The 19,848-nt window shown below is 41.5% G+C and overlaps 1 protein-coding gene across 1 annotated transcript in view; it reads left to right on the forward strand.

Moving 5' to 3' along the window:
- LOC120457339 (chaoptin) overlaps positions 1-19,848 on the forward strand; it is a 210,111-nt gene that overhangs the window by 58,736 nt on the left and 131,527 nt on the right. Inside the window, exon 3 of the mRNA XM_039644848.2 lies at positions 308-386. The gene's annotated coding sequence lies outside the window, so the exon portion shown is untranslated. The remainder of the gene's footprint in view (positions 1-307; positions 387-19,848) is intronic.

The following is a 19,848-nucleotide window of genomic DNA, read 5'->3' on the forward strand; positions in this document are numbered from 1 at the left end:
GCTAATGGCGCTCATTTATTTTATTGACAGCCATTTCCGCATCGCACATCCTCGTTTTTCCAGGCGTTCCTCCCCCATTTGCAGTCCTTCGAGGGACCTTTGCATGGTTAAGTGTGCAAATTAGTTGATTTTTATGCGAGCGCCGTTTGATCTCGCACTCGAGTTATTTTATTTTCACTTTTTAGCCCCGTGGAGTGTGGTGGGAGGAAATAAATGCCAAGCAATTCGCATGCGGTGTGGAAATTTTGCTCAGTGGGCCATAATTAATTTTGCTTAATTTTCATCTTTTCCCGTCTTGTTTTTCCAGGCGGACTCTTCAGCGGCTGTGAAGGAGAGTAATTGATAATATTGAATGCTGGCAGGACATTGCCGAGTGAAATCCATTAGTGAGTATAAATTAATCCTTGTACAAATCATTAACAACGGGGCGGAGAAAAAACAAAATGGAAATAAAATCTGGGACAGGAGTCGAGCAATGCATTTGTCATCCTTGTGTGTGTCGGTGTGTGCACAGAGAAAAATGGAACCACCTACAGATGAAATAAATAAGAAAAAGACCAGTAAATTCCACATACTTATAATTTGTTTAAAGCTGGCCTTTAAACTAAACGGTAGATAGATTTAAAATGAGTGCAAAATTAATATCTGTTCAAATTTAATCAAATCAAATAAATAAGTCCAAAGAGCATTATGCTCTTTAAAAACGCTTATTTTCGACTAATACGTACGCTTTTATTTAGGTATTTTGAAATCGTATTATTTGGCCAAGGTGGATCGGCTTTTTTGTATTGACTTAAAGCTACTCGAGGTTATCGTACCAGCCAACGCATCTTGAATCCATAGTTTGCTTACACGACTTTTGTTCTCAGTGCATAAATTCCGAAAGCGTGAGCGAGTACAGGTATCCTTGCCCCCTCAGTGTGTTCGTAAGTTTTAATTGAAGCTTTTACATTTGGCTTTGCGGTGATAATAATTAATAATTGAAGGCGTTATCGTTGCCGCTTTCGAAATGCTGGAATGTGTTTGTCCTTGTCACACACGCACACGCACACGTACGCACACATGCCCATATACCCACACACAGAAGTGGGTGGCTTGGAGAAGGGTAGACTTTGGACCCACAAAGTTCTGCGGCTGAACCACAAGCCGCTCAGGGAACAGAATGAACCACAAGCAATCTGAAAGCTCGGTTCTTATTATCCACCCCCAGTCCCCCTGCATTTCCCCAGTTTCCTGAGGCTCAGTCAAACACACGACCATTTTTCTTGTGGTTTCCGTATTGGGGCACCCTGCAGAAAGGCTTAAGGCATTTTATATTCCGTTTATTCCACCTAAGAGCAATGTTTAATTTGTGGGCTTAAGACATTTTTTGATGGGATTTCGGTGCAATTTCAACTGGAGTCCGCAGTAAACTTCTTGTAATTGCACTGTGGCAACTATTTAAGCAAAACCGAAAGATATTTATTAGTTAATATTTTAAACAGTCGTCTCACATTTTCTGGCTTAAGGAAAGGAAAGGGTATTACATCTGTATAAGGGAAGCACAACCTTTTCTCCGTTTTCTCGCTTAGCCCGACTTGTGTGTCTGATTCTTTGGTTTTTGTATTATTATAATTTACGACTTTTTGACAAATTATCGGCACCGCTTGTCCAAATAAAGGGGCATAAATAAAAATGCTGTGAGAACGGCAATAAGCGTAAATTTCAATAAATTAATCATTTCCCATCATTGTTAGACAGCGGCAAGGGGCGGATGGGCGCATTGGTTTAAGGATTGGGGGCGTTGGGCCTCGAGGATAATTTGTGTGGGGTGGGGCGAGCAACAGGCTGGGAAGTGGCAACGATTGCCCCAAAGTTTGCCGAACATTTCCCATTTCCCTCTTCCCATTTCCCACTTCCCAACCTTTGAAGGCCTCTAAATTCAAATATTTGCTGAAGAAAATTCGGGTGGAAGCAGGGTCCTGGCTGAGTCCTGGCAGGGTCCAGGCAGTGGGAAGCCATGTTGAGCCGTGTAGCAACAGCTGTTGTAGGCCATATCTGGGGCACTTAAGAGCCATTGAATCGGAGCGTGGGCGTGGCTTCAATTACTGGCTGAAAAGCGAATTTCATCAATTCATAATTCATTCCACTGTGCAATTAAATTTTGCTGTGGCCACACTTAACAGCGCAAATTCCCGGGGGATCCTTTGTCCTTTTTTGGCCGGTTGGGCATTTCGGCATTCGTGCATTTGGGGGTGGCGAACATCAACCAACCGCAACATGGCTTCAAATTGGTGCGTCCTTATCAATTTCCGTTCCATTTGACATTAAGAAAACTGTCAGCAGCTCCTTCCTCAACGTCCTTAATAATTATTCTCAGTTTTATTACGCTCAGATTTTTATGGGCTGTGCTTGTGTGTTTTGTAATCTCAAACTAATCTCCGACCGCATCCACCGATGCCAAAACAGTCTTGGGGCCAAAAACAAATATCAAAACATTTTAGGTTTGCTTTGGCTTAGCTTAATTTCCATTTTGGTTTTCTATTTTTCTTTGGGGCTTTTTGGGTTTTTTGGGTTTTTTGGGTTTTTTGGGGGTCCGAAGCTCTTGCCAAGTGCAACCAAATTGAAAGCAAAGCCAAGCCATCAAGCCGGGTGCTAGGGCGAATGTAATTGCTGCCAGATTGGAGCGGAACGGGGGACATCCAGGATCAGTCCAGAAGTTAGGTAAGCTACAGTCATATATGTTATGTGTGCACTGAGAAAAACATTGCTAGACTAAGGAGAAATCTTCCACAGCTGATCCAACACAGCCATGGCTGTCTGACTGTCAGTTTCCTCGGAAAACAAGTCTCACACTTTTATAAAGTGTTACTTTTAAAGAAAGTAATCTTTCTTTTCATGCAGTATATTGAACTGAGACAACTTAGCTGCCATAGGAACGATTTGAAAATTATGTCTGTAATCTTCAATTCCTGGTAGTCCCCATGCTGGTTACCCTTTTTGTTTTTAATTGGTAAGTAGCCTGTGGTGGCCTTGATTTTATTTTCTCGTGTATGTAACTCAAAGAACTGCGCCATATATCAAGTCAAAGGCGTCAGATATGCGACGAGACTTCTTAAACACACCGCATTTTCTCCGCTGTCATCTCCGAAAAAGTGGAAGCGAATGTAAATCGGTTGCAAAATTGGTTTCCTCCTCAAATGCGATTACAACTTGATGAGCCAGCCATAAGAGAAAAAGTATTCGAAAAAAACCCACATGGAATAAGGAAGCAAAAAATAGGCGAAACAGGAAAGTTCACAGACCGGCCTGAAAACTCACAGCCGGATTAAATACAGACATCCTAAAACTTCACTCCAATGGCCTTAAGACCCTGCAAAATAAGTTGCCGTGAAGAATTTTGTGAGGCGATGGAGGAGTTTGGAGACAGGTAAGCTGATGTGAGGCATACGGCTTTTTCTAATCAAAGCCAAGAAGTAAATATCTTCAATATATTTTACAATAGTTTAGCTATTAATCTCTGTAATTCTGGAAGACATATTGTAGCTTTTTTTGAGAAAGAAACATTTCCGAGCAAATATGGCTGCAATAATAGAAAGGAGTACAGTAAAGAAAGTTAGTTTCTACAAGTTAAAGCCTGATTCATCAGATGATGAACTACTGATGATACCAACGAGGCAGAAGTCTAAGAGCTCACCAAAGGACTTAAAGAGTACAGCTGCGGAACTTCAAGGAAAAGTGCTCAACGCCACTAAAGGATCCCTCATTTAATGCCAAGAATAATTTCTAATTAGAAGGGCACACACACATGGGTAAATATTTAACGAAATTATTAATGTACACAGGACGAGAGCTTTCATTACTCATTTTATCCCGAAAAGTAGGCAACATTTGCCCACAGCCCGCCCTTGTGCCTTCAGTGCCCGCTTTTCCCATTTCCACGGCACTCCAACTCAAGTGCTCAACGCAGCGCACAAACAATTAAAACCCGTAAATGTCCCCACATGACAAAGTGTGAACTTAATTTCATTTTTGTAATTTACAAATGCTGACGGGAAGGGGTCCATGATAATGGCCGAAAGGAAAGCGGCGAGAGAAGAACTAAATATAAATGAAAATGCTCTCTCCGAAAGCCACAAAAACTGGGTGGCAGCGGAGTAGCAGAGTATCGGCGTGGGTAGGATCGGCAGGACCTAAGCCAGTTGCCAGGCTACTCCTTCGACAATAACAAGCCAAACGAAGCACACACAAATGAAAGTAATTTTCCAAATACTTATGTGTGCAGTAGTTGCATTGTGTGACCGTGTTTACCGCCATTTTTCAACGCTTAATTTCCACAAACAAACAAAGACGACAGGAAAATACTTAAAAAAAACGCAGACAATAAAAACCAACTGAATGCAATGGTAGGGTAAAACAAAACTTCAATATTATGAAGCCAAAAGCAAAAGCAAACTACGTTAAAACATCCCGGCAAGCCAAGCAAAAAGCCAAGGAAAAGAGAAAAACATGGCAGCATTGAGTACTTTTCTTTCGGCGAAAAGCGGGCGAAAGCTTTTCCTCGAACGCAATGAATATTTACAGAATGTGCAAAGAGAAATAATGAAATGATTGAAGAACTCAAAACGAAATGCTAGTAATGAGCGTAATCCTACCAGAATTCTAAGTTCGTAATGTGAATCAAATTAAGAGTAATGCCTAACGAAAGGAATGCAATTTCGGACGGCAATTATGAAAGCACAAAACGCATTGCTGTGAGCCTGGGGAAAAATGTTAATAATTAACAAGATTTATTTATGTTTTTGCACAATTCAATGTAAATTATTTCAATATATCCTCCAAAAAACTGCTCAAACACAGCCCATATAAGTAAAAGAAGCAATTTTTTCCGCATATAGGTACACATACATATGTGTATATTGGAATAGCCTACGTGAAATAGAGAGAAAAAAGGAAGGATGCAAGGAAAGTTTCCACTTATAGTAGCATGTCCTTGCGAGTCAAGGGCTGCCTGCATCTTTGTGCAGAGTCTCTTTCAAATAATTTCCGAGTCGCTGGGAGCTTTGCTCAAATGCATAAGCTCAGGCAAGCCAAGCCAAACCAAACCAAACTAAACCAAATACTTGGCGAAGGGAACTGGAGTCCCGAACCCTCGCCTTGAGCACGCCACACACTTAAGCTTATCCGGGATTTGGCTTCCTAATTCATTCATTTACCGCATATCCCTTCAGCGCAGACTGAGCTCCTCTCGATCCTGCCAAACAAAGGGACTGCAGCTGCACCTAGAGTTTGCTACAAATTGCCGAAGCACTCGACATCCGCTCAACTAAACGCATTGCAGTCAAAGTCGCATTCATAACCCTCCCAGCCCAGTCCCAATCCCAATCCGAATCCTCCAGCGCATTTCCCTGCTGTTTGTTTAGACGCAGGACTGCGAGTCCTCAGAGCCGGAATTACGCATACGACGCGTTGCCCCGCGCAAATGAAGTTAGTACTGCACTTAGAAAAGCGTCTGGTGCACGGCGAGAAACGACACCTAAATGGGTCATACAATAGCGGACTGAAAGTGCGTTGCGCCTTTGGCTCAATACAATAATCGATAACTGATTTTTAAAGAATGAATGAGGGTGCATTTAAAGGCAATGGTTTCTTCAAATAATTCAAGTTCAGTATAAGAAGTCTGTATGCACAAAACTTTGAACACACCGGTACGTATGGTATACATGGTATACATGAGCGATCAACGTTTCCAACTTACGAGTATATTCAATGCATTTTGTTCACTCTTGCAAACCCTTAAAGTGCAGTGGCATTTTTTCATATACTTGTGTGACCTTTTTTCGCTGTGCTTGGTATCCGAGGAAGTTCATGAAACATTCATTAAGAACCTTGTGGATGTCCTTTTTTCGATTCTGCGTGTTCCTTCAGCCGTTTGCAAAGTTACAAGAGTGTGCTTCCCCAGCGAAAGTTGCAGTTAAATGCCGACCTGATGATGGCAAGGTCCTTTCGCACCAGAGGACGTATGAGCAATATTCAAAGTTGGGCCAAATTTGCAGTTAATGGCGGGCGGAAACTTGCGGCTATCTGTGGCAATAAAAGTGAACTACATCTGCACATGCCGCACTTCACATTCTGGCAAATTTCTTATCAGCGACAAAGGAAACGAACGCAATGTCAGCCAAAGTAATTAGAGACTCCGACAATTTGGTCAGCCCGACTTGATGACTACATTTGGGGGTTTTTGGAGACGTTTTGGGGAGGTTTTGGTTATGTTTTGGGGAGGTTTTGGGAAGGTTTTGGGGGTTTTGGTGGGACCAAAGGTGAGGGCTTCGGGGTCGGAAACTTTTGCAGGCGACAAACAAGAAACCATAAAGAAATATGTAAGGGGAAAATAGAAATGAAATTCGAGAATCATCAACTGTCAACGCACACACTCGGATACAAAGTAAAGTTTGTCCTCGATGTGTGGTCGAAAAGTGGAGATGTGGAAAAAGTTGCCGAGTTGCCGAGCATTAGGCAAAAAGTCTTTTAAAAGAGCAACCGAGTAATTTCATTGTTGTTCGAAATTTCTTAGCCACTTTTGTCGTGCACTTATTTATTATTTGGCTAATTCGCGCATTGCCAAAGTGGCTGCATTTGTTTTTTTTGCTTTGCCAAGGAGAAAAGTAATGAAAGTGCAAGGGATAACTTTTTCGGTGGCCAAGTGGCGCTCCGTTGCTTGTCCAATTCTATTTCACATTTGCACAGAACTTTAAACAAAGCCCACAGAACCGATAAACAGCGGCACTGGGGGAGCTGGCAAACTTTGCCGCAAACTTCAAAGAATCGGCTCCGCTTGCAGCTTGCAGCTTGCAACTTGCAACTTGCAACTAATTTGTCTTACCCCCGCACTATGGGAAATTTGACCACTTTTTCTGGCCTAAATTAATAACTCCAGAACGGGGAGAGATATTCAATTGGTGTTTTTTGTATAGGGTTACACTAGTCCATATCTCTTATGGTACCAAAAATTGTGGGCGTGGCACCGCCCTTTCTATTTTTTGTAATTTATAACTCCAGAACGAATAAAGATATTTAATTTTTTTTTTTTGCATTAATTTGCACTAGACCATATCTAAACTTACCCTAAAAACTGGGGGCGTGGCACAGTCCCTTATATTTATATTATTAATTTTCGTAAAGGCTTTCTCTCATTTTTTATGCTTTTTCTAATCTCAGCAAAAACAACTGATTTCGTGATAGAGTTTATATTCTTTATTATTTTACAGAAGTTAACAACAATAGTACTAATAAAAATAACAAAACAATTCAGCAACCGCCTTGTTTAACTCCCGTTTAGCATGAGATTACTCTGAATTTGGAAAAGTAGGGTTAAGTCTAAAATCTATAAATTCTCCAAGAATCGGTAAAAGTGGCTTTTAAAATTACAATAATCTGAACAAGAACTAAATAAGCTACAACATGAGGTATATTTCATTGATGCAATTTGCTGCAATCACTTTAAATCTCTATTCAAAGTTAGGCATTATAAAAAAAAATACTTTTGTAAAGCAACTAAGATTTTTACTAAATTACTGGGACAACACTAGTTTTTATTGAATGTTGCAAACGCCTAATAGAAGGCCCACTGATTAAAATACTTTTTACAGAATGGAAATTAACGCTTTGGTTCCAAAGATATTAGAACTTTTGTAACGAAAGAAAAACTTAATGTTGCAGATTGTTGTTTTGTGTACGCGCAACAGCTGTTTTTAACAGCTGATTTCTTTGTTGTGGCGCCATCTATTAAAATTTCTGGTATGCAGCACTAAAGATTGGTCAATTATGAATGCGTACACTAAATATTATTGTAATATTCCGACTTTCAGAAAATGGGTTTTGGCCAGAAAAAGGGGTCAAATTTCCCATAGTGCCCCGGCTGGCAAATCCCACCGAAGTGCATCCGCCTCCGAAGGCTTGGCTTTTGTTTACAGCTGATTGTATTTGGCCTTTGTTTTCGGGCATTGCAAAAGTTGTCACATCGTCGGGCAACGAAAACCAAGCCAAGCCAACACGAAAATCTGCACTCCGGCTCAGCCGACTAATGTAGCTGAAAATTTTCATTACCTCAAACTTGAAAACTCATTCAAAGAGTATGGGCCCCATGGAATCACTTCATTTGAAATGATTCGATTCCTTCAAATTACTAAATTGGTAGGGCTTTGAAGTCATTTGCCGCATCAACAAACACACTTACAATTCCCGCCCAAAGAAATACCTATGTATATTGGGCTGACTGTCTGTGTGGAATCAGAAAACCAACCAAAATTGTCAAGCCTCTAAAATTTCGCCATACCCTAGCTCTTCCAAAGACTTTTGTACTAAAAACTGGCCTACCAGAAAGTATATTTATATAACACACAATTCCTATCATGATAGGGCAACTATATGCTGCTCAAAGGAAAACCTAGGCGAGTTTTTCAAACCATCCTCGCCAGCCAAAAGGAACGACTCTTTAAAGACCTGCGAATCTATTATACCCGTTACGTTTTTATTTCTTTATTGGTCTTGTAAATTTCTATCGATTTGTAGAACATAGCAACAGATCTTTGACAGAACAATTCACAGTATTTGGCGTATCATTCGAACTAACATAAATGAGAGTATTTTTCGCGGTTGGCCCTTCGAAGTTTTGACAGCCGAACAGTCGAACGAACAGGCGAGGCAGTAAGAGTGTGTGCATAAAATCAGATATCAAAAATTGTTTACAAATAATTTAATAGCCACAGCACACGCACGTCACGCATTCGTGTGCGCCGCAAAAACAGGACTCTCACACACAAACACAAACACACGCACACATACACTCGCTTGCTGGCTGGACAATCCATAAATCGGCTTTGTTGACCGGTCCTGGACAATGCATTGGTATTGGTGCGAGAGATTTGTTGGTCCCGCCTCCTTCACCCTTCGCCCTGCACCCTGCACCCCATCACCCCATCACCCACCCCCTCTCCGTTAAGCTTATGCCACTGACTGCGGTCGAAGCGACAAAGGACCCTCTCACATTCTCACATGTGTGTGTGTGTGTGTTTGGCCATAAATAAAATGTTAGTCCGAAAACAGTGTAAGCATGGTCGTGGGGGTCCGGAGCAGGCCGGTCGGATGCTACTACACGACATTAGGCCGAATTAATGCGCGCTAGGACTTAAGTCGCAAATTTATTTCTATTCAACATACGAGACAAAACGACGAGCCGCAAAACAAGCGATGCCCCCCTCCGCCTTTGGCCCTTTGAGTGCACTCGAAAAAATGTTTGTTGCCGTCTGTATTGTAGTTAATGTAATTAAAACTGAAATTGCTTTAAAAATATACGATAAAATCATTTATCATAAAGCTCATGCGTTAATCAATCACAATGAACAGAATTTTACATTGGAAGCCATATTGTTGAAGACGAAACAAAATACCCTAACATCCTTGCGTTTTCGATACCCAAGCCTAGTATTATTCAAAAACCGTGAATACCATTTAGACAAAGTAAAGTGTTTGCTTAGTATCATAAGCTCAATTTCTGCTCTCGAAGACACCCAAACTTTTTCCAGTGCCTGCATGCACGTGTGTGTGTGTGCATGTGTGTGTGCGTTTGTGCCGCTGTGAGTGTGTTCTGTTCAACATTTCGGCATGACAGTAGAAATCCGGCGATAAATGTTACCAGGAAATGTGCGAGTGCCTACCAAACTGGTCACTCTCATGTGTGGTGGGTGGTGGATGGTATTCCCGGGCAGGGGGCTAAATGCTAACTGGTACAATTTAGGTGCTCCATGGAACTGTTCATTCGCACGACGGACGATGGGCGATGGGCGATGGGCGATGTGGAATGGGAGATGGCAAATGGACGCTGGGAAATGGAAAACGGGCGAAGGCCGGGGGGCCTCTCCGCACGCTTTGTGTTAATTCGTGGACAAATTTGTGCGCCGCAACGGATGTGAATGCTTCAGGGGCGGTCGGTTGGCAGAGGGGAAAGCCTGGAAAGTCGGAGAGACCATTGTCTTCCTGGGTCCATCTAATCCCATGGATCAGCAATCGATAATGAAGTTGCCGAAAAACACACGCGCCAGTGTCATAAGTTAGATGGAATGGAGCCGAGAGATCGGAAAGCGGCGAACAGCGGGTTGTAAATGGGAGGAAGTGGGTGGAGATGGGTGAGCATACCGATTTGTTTGCAGCAAATCCAGTTATCGATGGGGCTGTGGGAAAGCGGCTAACATCGCCCGGCCACTGTTTCAATTTATGTTAAGCACGAAGCTATGAACAGAACCGAGACTGATTACACCGAGAGAAAGCCGTACCTGAACTGGGCAATGAACCTGCTTTCCTCTTTGAAATACTTGTAAGCCATACATACTTACCTGGTGATAGTTTTTGTTATCTTCACGAAGAGTTACTGAACTGTTTCAATACCATTTAAATTATCAAGAATAAACCATTTTTAATTTTTAGTTTGTATGCACAGTCAACTCTAATTATATTAGTACATATTTGCATAATTTTCGTTTTCAAAACTTTGTCGCGGTGCTTTCTTTATAGCGTTCTTGTTTTGTTTAGATTCTTGCATTTGCTACCAATCCATTTGTTTTGGGGGAAAATCGGAAGGGAGAGTTCAGGGAATTGTCAAATTTGCTGTATGGAGTGCTTAACGCCAAAATGTGAGGGGGATTTTCTTCGGGGTTAACACAGTCCATTATTTTCGTAAATAAGTAATACTTTGAAAAATTGACTTGACTTTATTACATTACACTTTAAAGCAACATCGTACATATTTCAAGCGCATTTGATTTGGTTTCATTTCACACAACAAACAGGAAGTCCAAGCTAAGAGAGGCACGCAATCGATTTGTTGGCGAATACAAAGAATATTTAATATCCTTGTAATATCCTTATTCTTTACATTATTTTGCGCATGTTGATGCATTCAACAACGTTGATATCAACAAAATCGCCAAAAAAACCCCTTCGCTAATACAACACATAATGTAGCAGGTAATAGGTTGCCCGATACTTTTGGTCGTTGACTTTAATCCTCAGCCAAATTGACCGAACAAAAACTTCCATCTATGCCTGCTCTACTTTTTGTGTTTCTAGCACGGTCGAATTAGTGACTAGAATCGAATATCGCGCATACGCAGCGTTGCCAGCGGACCAGCGGCAGCCGCTAATGCAGCAAAAATTATATTTCCGGCATAAAATATGCATATTTTACGGGCGCACTAGCACACCTTGGCATTGCCCAGGAGTTTAACCGAAAAAATTGCCAAAATTGCAAATGCTATCAGACTGCGAAGAGCCAAATGAGCCTTGCCAGTTGGCGGTGCAAAAAACGAGCCCGTGCAGGTGCGCAAGAAAATTTGGGCAGAAGCGGCAGGGAAGTGGCAGAAAAGGGTGGCTGTCGAAAATTCTCGGCCAGCATCCACAATTTGTGCAGATGGCGGCTGCATCATGAAATGGCATAAAATTGACTGGGAAAACTATTAAACTGTCAATCGCCAGTGCCAGACCCGCTGATGCTCCATTCCACTTCGTTGCCGCCGTTCCCACTGCAGTGCACTATCCCATCCCTACTGCCACCATTTTCTCAGTCACTCGACATATGGGCAGGCTTACGTTCGTCGCCGCCTTTCCTGTAAAACGGGTGAAGTACGGTGCGCCAACCTGGCCGCAAACATTTTCAACAGCACTGCGCACAAAGTGATGCAGTTCAAATATTGTAAAGTTGGTAATTTTCACTTAAAATATGTTTCTTTTTAAGTTTGGTTTAAGGTTTTTACAGAAGCCTACTGCACTATGGGAAATTTGACCCCTTCTTCTGGCCAAAACCCATTTTCTGAAAGTCGGAATATTACAATATTATTTAGTGTACGCATTCATAATTGACCAATCTTTAGTGCTGCATACCAGAAGTTTTAATAGATTGCGCCACAACAAAGAAATCAGCTGTTAAAAACAGCTGTTGCGCGTACACAAAAAAACAATCTGCAACGTTAAGTTTTTCTGTCGTTACAAAAGTTCTAATATCTTTGGAACCAAAGCGTTAATTTCCATTCTATAAAAAGTATTTTAATCAGTGGGCCTTCTATTAGGCGTTTGCAACATTCAATAGAAAAAAAAACCATTGTTGTCCCTGTAATTTAGTAAAAATCTTAGTTGCTTTACAAAAGTATTTTTTTTATAATGCCTAACTTTGAATAGAGATTTAAAGTGATTGCAGCAGATTGCATCAATGAAATATACCTCATGTTGTAGCTTATTTAATTCTTGTTCAGATTATTGAAACTTTAAAAACCACTTTTACCGATTCTTGGAGAATTTATAGATTTTAGACTTAACCCTACTTTTCCAAATTCAGAGTAATCTCATGCTAAACGGGAGTTAAACAAGGCGGTTGCTGAATTGTTTTGTTATTTTTATTAGTACTATTGTTGTTAACTTCTGTAAAATAATAAAGAATATAAACTCTATCACGAAATCAGTTGTTTTTGCTGAGATTAGAAAAAGCATAAAAAATGAGAGAAAGCCTTTACGAAAATTAATAATATAAATATAAGGGACTGTGCCACGCCCCCAGTTTTTAGGGTAAGTTTAGATATGGTCTAGTGCAAATTAATGCAAAAAAAAAAAATTAAATATCTTTATTCGTTCTGGAGTTATAAATTACAAAAAATAGAATGGGCGGTGCCACGCCCACAATTTTTGGTACCATAAAAGATATGGACTAGTGTAACCCCATACAAAAAACACCAATTGAATATCTCTCCCCGTTCTGGAGTTATTAATTTAGGCCAGAAAAAGTGGTCAAATTTCCCATAGTGTACTGGTGCGAAACCTTCTTAGCTGAACTGAGATGCAGCTAAAAAAAGTAAGCTGAAATGGTTTGCTTTAGGAGGTCTATGTATAGCAAACCATATACGAGCTAACATCGATGTTTCACTGTCAAATCATTCGTATTATTGCCAAAAATTAAGCAGCTAACGCTATCCAGACGAAGTTGGCTGAGTGAAAAAGCGCACAAACAAGTAAAGCCGTTGAGTTTAAACGAAAAATGGACCCTATATACCCGGGAAAATAAATTTAACAGGCAGAAAGAGAGAGACAGAGAGAGAGAGGAGAGAGTGATAGAGGGGGTGGGCTGGGAAAACTGATTGCACCACTTGGTCTGGGGATCCTTTGGACCCTCGAAATCCCTCTGTCTGATTCCGGAGCGTCACGTGCGCACTTTAACATCAGCATGATGGTATTTTGCCCATCGAAGCGCACAGATACTACATATATGCACATATAATAGGGGCTCCCATGGGGCGCTGTGCGAGTGCGAGTGCGAGTGCTCGACGGGCACTACATACAAACATCTATCACAGTCGGTTTAGAATCAATAAAATATAACTTTGCGTGCTGATTTCTGTAAGCATCGGAGGCCACAAAAAGGCACAAACCTCTCAAGGTAACCAGACGCCGACCCGCCCTCCACCCATCCATTTACCCAACCGTCGAATCAGCCGAGCCATCGACCAATATGGTAAGCTCAGCACCGAACGCCCAGGGACCACCCCCAGCCCCCTCGATTGCCACCCATTCGTTGGGCCAAATGTATTCATAAACATGGCCAGACAACATCGTAGCCAACAAGCGAGTGACAGAAGCACGTGCATCTGTCTGTCTGTCTGTCTGTCTCTGGCTGCCGACACCCAGCACCCAGCACACGGAGCAAAATAGCGGTGGAGCTCGGGTCTGTTTTTCACTCCTAAAATCAGGAAAAAGGAAGCGTTTCCGCACCTAGACGGTAAGACTAAGACTGTCTATGGATAATATGAAAAAGGGCACCATGGAAAGACACACTACTTATTAATTTCCCAAATCCGACTTGGTCGACAATGGTCGACATCTCAGCTTTTATTAGATAAAAGAAGGTAAGTAACCCAGTTCTGAGTTCTCATTTCCAGTCTTTTTTTGCCTCAGTGTACGGCACGTATGTGGCTTGGTCGCACTCTGAGGGGTACGCGGGTAGGCGTTTTGGGCCTGTTTAGGGATTTCCGCTCGAATGCGAATTTGATATGCGCAATAAAATATTAAAAAACCTAAAACACACAACAACACGCGAGGAATCGACAAAATTGTTTTTAAAGCGCGTAATTCAGCTGACAAGGATTCGGGACTTGGGACTGAGGACTCAACCCCGGACTCAGAATTCCAGTCAGTCGGCCACTCGTGCACATATGCAAATGGTTGTTTGTTCGAGTGTTGTGGTAAAATCCAAATGAAAAACCAAAACAGAAAGCATTTGCCAACGCTTTTCGCTCATTCCGAACGCGTTACGAATGGAAAATGAACACTTTAAACGGGATTCAATGACATGGCAGCCACCGCGCTCCGCGCTCCCTGCTCTCTGCTCCACACTTCATACTCCATCCTGCATCCAACTGAATATATATCCGTGTATACACATATACACATATGCCCGTCTATATAGATTCATAAGGGAGCCCGCTTGTGTGCGCGTTTGGCGTCTTGAATTGCCAACGGATATGGGCTGTCGCTTAAATGACAGTGAGTCTAAACAGATTTTGAGTCGCCCGCAGAAAGTTTTGGCGCTGCTATTCGGGCCATCAAAGCGAGGAAAGATTGCCATCGATTGCCTTGATTCCTGTGAATTTCCCAAACGAGAAAATCAGGTTGCTTGCCAGTCACAAGATTGTTTGTACTCCAAGAAAGAGAGAACGCTATAGTCGAGTTCCTGTACTATCAGTACGAGGAGGAAGCTTCAACATCGTTTTGGCATAGGTACAGGAATTAGCAAGACAATAATAAAATGAAAAAAGTATGAAAACAATTTTCAAGAGTGTTTGCGCGTCAGTTTTGGCTGCTTTGTAAGCGTTAGAGTGTTCGTGACCGTTTCCTGTAACAAACTTGGGCTGCGTCCGCGTTCTTGAATCTGCTTGCCTAATTGTAAAGTTGTAGCCTTTACAGTTTCCGAGATCTCGACGCCATACGGACGGAAAGTCGGACGGATCGACGGACGGACGGACGGACGGACAGACGGACAGGCGGAAGGACGAACGAGGCCTGATCAATCTTTTAAATCCGTGGGTCGTAGAGTGCTGGGTTCGTTGAAAATTGTGTGGAGACTCAGTGTGCATTAAAAATGCATTTAAATTAAATTTAAATTTTAAAGTTAAAAAGAAATTATTTTAAATATTCTCGTTTTTACAGCAGACATAAAACTTCATTTCATTTAACAGCCTTATTCCAAATACTTTGCCGATACCATTGATCAATTGTATATACTTGAATATTTAAATAGTTTATTACCGGCCAAAACTAAATTGTTTTAAGTGATTAATATGTTTTATTAAGGTTAAAAGCCAAAATGAATATAATATAGTCATATCTTAGCTTTTACCAGTGATTTATTTAAACGATAATTTGTGGTTGGGTTGCCAAATGATTCTGACATTGTAATTTCACATAGTTCACATAGTGACTAAGCACACCGGGAGCAATAATTTTAAAAAGACATATTTTGTATTTTACGTATGTTGACGAAGCGAACTTTACGAAATAAATAGGCATTTTCCTTTGATGAATTGCGAGGGGACTGAATTAAACCGCAGTTATCAAATCGAGCGTATATCTGCAGTTTACAACCCAATTAAAAGCCAAATAAGTCTGAGAGTTAGAACAAATTAATGGCTGAGCAAACACTAGAGGACTGGAGCCACTTGAAATGTTTGGGGTCAGAGTTGACCTAGCATTAAGTTTCACTTCAGTTCATTTCACTTTATTGGGAGTAAGTTGGGTTGGCAACCCCTTCCAGAAACCCACAGGCTGTCCGGGAGTAATAAAAATGATTTAAATCAAATCAGGGGCAACAATAAAAATAACAAACGGCAAACGGACTGTGAAATGCGGTGGCAAACTTGGCCCAAAAGTTGCGGGAAAATTGGTATGAAAATGGGGAAATCTGCAAAATGCGAATGCAAATCAGTCTGGTGGGCGCGGGGCGGGCGGGCGGTTGGTTGGGCGTGGCACATTATAGCTGGCATAATTGTCATTCAAGTTTGTTTTAAATGCACCACTTGGCAACACTTTTTGACGAGTGCAAATTGATTTTTGTTGGTGCTGGCTCCGGTTTCCCCTCGATCCTCGCACCCATTTTCCCTTCGCTTTCTCGAGCACTTCAATCTTGTCCCATTCCCCAATTTTCCTCCATTGATTTGCGCTCCTCTTCGATTGCAGCGAGCTGCTTCTGATGATGATGTCATTTCAATGCTCAGCTGAAAAAGTTTGCGCAAATTGCGGTGCAAATTTGCAACTTTCGCATAAAGTTTGACTCAAATTACCTAAGCGATGGGCGTTTTGGGCGGAGCGCGGAGAAAGAGGCGTGGTCGTGGCAATAGTTGAAGCTATTGGAAAGTGAAAAGCGCAAAGTAGTTTGGCCAAAAGTTGTCGGATTGTGTGACAAATGTGAAAACAAAAATTTAGAAACACTAAAACAAATATTGTTAAAATGGAATTTTTGTCACTTCCTATTGAGTAGATAGAATAGATTCCTAAATGAATATATACAAACTACCCAAAACACACCCAAAAGCATTAATGGCGTTTTTAAAAGCAGAGATATTAAAGTGTGTGGTCAAACAAATCTTTTAAGTTGCTTAAAATAAATGGAATAAATGTGATACATACGGCGGAATGGAAAAACTGATTGTATTGACCGGTCAGTTAAGTTGTACTACTTTGACCTATTATCAATATTTATGTCTTATAAGTAATTAAAACAATTTTGTAAAGCTCACCAAACACAAAATTATTTTCTCGTAATATAGTGGTTCTTAGGGCTATGCATATAAATAAATCCAGATATTTGTTCACTGTAGAACGCCTTAAACATTAAAAATAGTTTTATTAAATTTACAGTACCCAAATATTGCCCAAATTCCGCTCTTTGACAAACATTACTCACGGCTGCCCAAGTAGATGTAAATCTGTCCGTGAGTCGGATTCCAAGAAACCAGACATCATGCATATGCTAATACGTGACGCGCGTTGGCATATAAAATTATGCTTGGCGATAAAGTCCAGAACGAGCTGAGAATCTGGGAGGACGCAGGGCCGCAAGGCCGCAGAACCACCCCTTTTCTTTCCAAAATCTTCAATACAACAAGAACAGCAAGAAAAAAAATAAAAACAGAAGACGAAGTTCAACATCACAAAAAATCAGAACAATTTTGGGCAGGGCCCGCTCTTTATTTATTTTCGCTGGGCGCCCTTAGCTGCTGAGATGGCTAATGTCGTTGTTGTGGGCAAAATTCAATTTACTCCATAGCACACACACACACACACGAGATGGGCACAACCAACAAACCAACCAACCACCCAGCCACCCACACAGTTGCAGGGACAAGAACAAAAACAAGAACAAGAAGAAGGGAAAACGGGGGTCATGGTTTCAGCCTGTGAAGCGTATCGAGCTGCGTGTGTTGGCAGCTCTGTGAAGCATATAATCGACAAAACACACAGAAACACCCAAGGCCGCCTCACACATATTGCGTATACGCTGGCCATATTGCGTATACGCAACCAACACAATAGCTCCGCCAGCCATCCAATGCCAAACCGCTTAAAGCCAACGAAAATTGCCAGCGACAACATCATAAACTCAATATTCAATCCATTTGACTCTTTGCTTTTTCTGCACAGTCCCCAACACCAAGTAGAATCCACTCGCATCTACGAGTATGCTAAGTCCCCAAACCACTGTTGTTGATTTACCGACATTGATTGTGTGTGTTGTGCGTCCAACAGATTGATATATGCCTCCGATTGTGTGTGTAATGCGATGGTAACGCACTCGATATAGACATCGGTTGGGATTGACCAGAGACCAGAGGCGATTGTCGATTGTCGATGGATCGACAAAGCCAGGATGAGTGCATTCGGTGGCCAAATGGCAGACTCGGTGGCCGCCTGAATGACCGACTGACTAGTGACTGGGCGACTGACTAACTGACTGACTGACTAACTGACTGACTGACTGACTGACAATGCCTCAGTGCATCGCATTTTATGCAAATGGCAGACGACAATCAATTTTTAGTTTTGGCCGTTTGGCTTTCAGAAATTCGCATTTGACATTTGCATTGGCCATCGGGCATTCCTAATAAGCTCGAAATGCATTTCCATCTACTGCGGCGAGAATGATATCAATGCCTTCCAGCCCATATATTCGTATATCCATATCCAATATTGTGAAGTGGAACTGCGTGTGTGTGTGCTCCGCTGTTATGATTTTCGCTTAATAGCCTGTTTTTTTATTTTGGTGACGTGCCGCCCGAAAAGTTTCCTCTGCAACTGACAGCTTTCTGAATTACTGTCCATCAGGCTGGGAACAGCGGAATTCCAATACTCTAGATACTGTAGATGTGGCTGTAGATGGGCCAACAGCATTGTAGCCGTTACCTCTAATCAAACTTATGTATGACAATTCATTTCCTTTAAAAATTTAAAATACTTATACTTTCTTTTCAGCATTTTAAATCAATTTCAATAATAAAACCAAATAATAATAGGAATGTGCATGTTTTTCTTCCTCTATTAGTTACTAGAACTTCCAAATTAAATTAAGCAACGAGTTTACTGAAAAATTAAAAGAATATTCAAGTTTTTTTGCCCTTTTGTATATATAAACATAAATTATGATTTGTACGGTTTGTTAAACATGCCTGAACCGCAAGGGTATACAATTTTAGAAAATACTTCGGCTGCCAGTTAAGCACATACATAGATTTAAAACAATTATTTTTGCAGTATGGGCGACTGTGAAGCTGAGCGGGCACTCCCAAGTTCGTGACTGGTACACGGCGTTTTGAAGGCTTGTGGTCCCTTTGACTCCAGTTCGAGAATTTTCACCAACTGAATTTAATTTTCCTTGCTTTTATTTGTGTTAGTTCCCCTGGCCTGAATCTGTCGCTGGTATTTTTTTCTCGGCGATTCAGGCAACACGAAAAACTTACTGACTGAATGTCTGACTGAGTGGCTTTTAGTGCCCTGGGACATTAGCACATGTGTCCTGGTTGCTCCTTTCTATGGTGTCCCAATTCTGCCAAGATTCTCAATGTCTGTCAACTGCTGTTTAGTGACTGCTCAATTCTGACTGGCGTTGTCCATTCGTCCTCTTTAAAAAGTCTCATTGCAAAACTGTTTGGCATTGATTTGTGTGCCGCGTGTTTGTGGGAAATGTGTGGTGTGTTCGGCGGCCCATTTCGCTTGATTGCCCATTTCGGGCACTGCCAAACGTTTTCATAGGCATTAAAAAACACAGACTCTCGCTGAAATACGCGGAATGACTCCTTATCCAAGTCAACATGGAACGGGGCAAACAGGCGAACTGCCACGCATACCCAAAGCGCGAACAAGTGCGGACAAGGAACTAGGACAGAATATGGTGGCGATCTTCATGAACAACAAAACGGTTTAAAAACGAAATTGATTATTTTAAAAGAAAACAGTTAAGTTCAATGTAATCCTTCCGTTTTATATTTGTTTTTACTTTATTTATTTGGTTGGTTGGAACAGACAAATGTTGTTAGAATGCCAGTAAAATAACTATATCCTATTTGCTACCAGAACTAAGGCTCTGTCATACAGCTGATATCAGGATATCAGGATACCCAATATTCCGACCTATACTTTTGCACGTATGCATGCCTTCATCACAGTCGGTTGAGAAGTCATCACCATTGCCCTATCACCATAGGGCATCATTGCGATCCAAGTCATAATCATCATCGTTGTCGTCGAAGTCGAGCATAAAACGCGGTGGCAGAAAGTTTGCCA

The sequence above is a fragment of the Drosophila santomea genome, chromosome X (assembly GCF_016746245.2).
Source record: "Drosophila santomea strain STO CAGO 1482 chromosome X, Prin_Dsan_1.1, whole genome shotgun sequence".
Taxonomy (NCBI): Eukaryota; Metazoa; Arthropoda; class Insecta; order Diptera; family Drosophilidae; genus Drosophila; species Drosophila santomea.